This window comes from Cetorhinus maximus, unplaced genomic scaffold, assembly GCF_964194155.1.
Source record: "Cetorhinus maximus unplaced genomic scaffold, sCetMax3.hap1.1 HAP1_SCAFFOLD_431, whole genome shotgun sequence".
Classification (NCBI taxonomy): Eukaryota; Metazoa; Chordata; class Chondrichthyes; order Lamniformes; family Cetorhinidae; genus Cetorhinus; species Cetorhinus maximus.
This window is the reverse complement of record NW_027596375.1, coordinates 1,742-4,892: the sequence shown is the minus strand read 5'-3', so window position 1 is coordinate 4,892 and position 3,151 is coordinate 1,742. Positions and strand designations below refer to the sequence as shown.

At 44.0% G+C, this 3,151-nt stretch overlaps 1 non-coding gene across 1 annotated transcript; it reads left to right on the top strand.

Moving 5' to 3' along the window:
* Nucleotides 1-361: 361 nt before the first annotated feature.
* trnav-uac (transfer RNA valine (anticodon UAC)) lies at nucleotides 362-435 on the top strand. Its single transcript has one exon. It is a non-coding gene; the product is annotated as a tRNA-Val (tRNA).
* Nucleotides 436-3,151: the final 2,716 nt, after the last annotated feature.

The window sequence follows — 3,151 nt, the reverse complement described above, 5'->3', positions numbered from 1 at the left end:
CCTCCAGAGGCTGGAAGAAACCCAAATCCAAATCTTCATGTCACTGGGTCAGGGAAACTGTGCATAGATTCTGAAGAAACTCCTTCTTCAAAAGTGAATTCGACAGTTACTTGAAATAGAGAAATTGAGGCTTATGGAAAGAGAGAAGAAAATATGGACTAATTGATTGTTCTTTAAAAAAGAAGCTGCGATGATCTAATGACTTTCCAACATGCTGTGCCATTTGATGATGACATTGTTGATCAGTCTGTCTCCAGCATTCCTAATGAGAACAGCCGAATTCCATTTCTTCAAAACAAGGGCCCAAAGTGCTGCTGTGGAACTGCATTGTAGTCAGGTGTACTAGACTTCTTGCGCGTCGAGTTTCTGTAGTGTAGTGGTTATCACGTTCGCCTTACACGCGAAAGGTCCCCGGTTCAAAACCGGGCAGAATTATTATTGAAACTTGTTCAATTAGGCGAAAAGGAAAGTTGCTTCGCTCCTGCTTGTTGTTGAATATGAGCTGAATGCAGAATCTCACAGCCGGATTGCACTTGCTCTTCGTCTTTTCACAAAGTGAACATTCAGCAAAATGAGGATATCCTTCAGCTGGCAGCGGGTGAGTGGAGAATATTCAAAATGAATGTTCAATAAAAAACATATCTGTTGGAACTCGCCGGGTCACAGGAGAGTTGGCGATTTCTGCCCGTTTTTGTCACTTAAGGACCCAATGACAACCCGGGTCTGTGTGACAATGAATGCTGCTCCAGCTAACAGCAATCGCTGTTGGCATTGGCTGAAGAAGTCGTTTGTGTTCGACATAAACTTGTCATTTTGTGGGAGAAAAGTGTCTATGGTGAAAGCGATGTGAAATGAAAATAAAAGGCAGAGATAGCATGGATAAGTCGGGCTGTGAAGTTGCAAGCCTGGGGGTCTACTGGTTAGGATTTGGCGCTTATAAATGTCATGCGAATTATTAAAATAAATGTGCATTACTTCCTGATTGAAACTGAAAACGCACATCAGCTCCGCCTGAATCAGTGGAGTGAGAGCTGGATTTTTGCATCAGAGCTGGAAATGTCACCCGTGCAACAGGCCACGAACAAATACAGAGGTGAAGATAGGAAATGAGAGAAGGGCTGTGATAGGCTGCAAATCACTGACTATCGAGATGGTGGTGCAAAGGAAAATGTGGAGGTAATAGGGGAGATTTCACTGTTTACACCGGTACAAATATCCCTCATATCTGGTTCTGAATTTCGTGCCAAATGGTAAAAAAATTCTCCCTGAATTTGCTCAGCCCCATGACGTAAAAGGAGCTGAACACAAGGGAAGAAGGTGGATTTTGCTGGAATGGGTTGTAAGATGACAGAATGACTGTGAATGCAGCAGCAGTGGGGATGGAAATGAAACAATTATAGAAAGTTACAGTACAGAAACAGGCCTTACGGCCCATCGTGCTGCTTTGAAAGAGCAGTTGTGATTGGTTGATCAGGAGTGATATTTGTCCCGGTTTGAGCAACAGGAAGAAAAATCTGTCCCATTCCCACCCACATTTTGCACACTCATCCCTTTAGTCAGTTTCTCTCTCAGGCCTTGAAACCTATCACAGTCCTTCCCTTTTGTCCTGTCACTCCCCTCTCTCCGTCTCTGGATTTGTTTTCCACCTGTTACATCTCTGGCTTTTCCAGCTCTGGTGAAAGATCATCCAGCTGGAAGATTAACTCTCTTTCTCACTCCACAGACGCTGCCAGATCTAGTTTCTTTTAATAAGGAATTCCTATTCACTGTGACAGTTCACACAGCGGGAAAGAAAAGGTTTTCTCCGTACGGGAATTAAACCTAGGCTGCGTCGGCGAAAGCATCAAATGCTCAGAATTAAATACTCTGACTTCCAGTGAAGCCGAGAACAGTTTTCATTCATAAACCAGCGGCTGTGATATTAACAAAGCGGGATAGAGAAAGACTCAGTTTGAGCGGTGATACTGCCGGAGGAATGGAGACCTGGGGGTCACCCATGAAAGCAACAATGTTTAAGAAGAGAATTTCACTGATCCCAGGTCGCGAACCCAACAGACCTGGCATTAAGAGCCTCAGACGCCGTCGACTGAACTCGCCAGGCATGTAAGAAGAGCGAAATATTGCACGTCCCAACATCCATGGAGATCACTGCTGTTCTCGACCTCAAGCCTCAGCTTGTTCTGAATTTCAAATTGTAGAAGGTAATCGAGCGATAAAAGCCCCAAGGTTGCAATACATTCCTCTCAATCACCAATAACATCATTCACACCTTCCACTTCTTAGCTGTACCTCCTTCCAAACATTGCAAACCCCTCTTGAATCTTTCATTTTGATATTATTCTCTGTAAAATTTCAATATGAAGCTGCACAATCAATGTGAATAAAGTTTGTGATGGTGAAAATGTGTTCACCACTTCCGGGAAATGAACCACACTACATAGACAGAGGAACACACACAGACATATGCACCGAGAGTGACGGAGACCGAAGGGGAGACAAACACCCAGAAAACAAGGATGTCACCAACCTGGCCAATTATTTTTCCATTTCAGACTGCAAATTTAGTGAATGTTTGCAGATGAACGGAAAGTATAAAGCTGATAATTAATTCTGAAGGCAGTTTGCTAAAGTCAGGAGTGATTCGGGCTGTGTCACAGGAAGGGACGAATGACGATCAGGAGGAGGAGATTCAGCCCTTTGAACCTGTTCCGCCATTCAGCAAGATCATGGCTGATCTGATTGTGGCCTCGAGGCCGCTTTGCTGTCCTCTCCAAAAAATATTTGGAAAATAATGCCAGTTGGCAGGTGGGAATGTGGAGAAGGAACCAAAATAGAAATCTCAGTCTCCAGCTTTGTGAATCTTTAGAAACTCTTTGGGAACCGGAATCAGGGGAGAATGAAGAGTGAACTGTCCGACTGACCAGAGACAGTCAAGGCACCTTTCCCTTCTTTAAGATGCTGGAACATTGACTCTGATGTTATCAGTGAAATTAACTGATCTGAGACATTGAAAGGATTCTCGTTACTGCACATCAGGTATTCAAAACTAATATCAGCTTCGGGACAATCAGAATACTTGCTAACAGACAAGACAACGAAAGGCTCGAAGGGAGACGGCACCGGTTGTAGGAGAGCTGGTTCCCAGTGACAT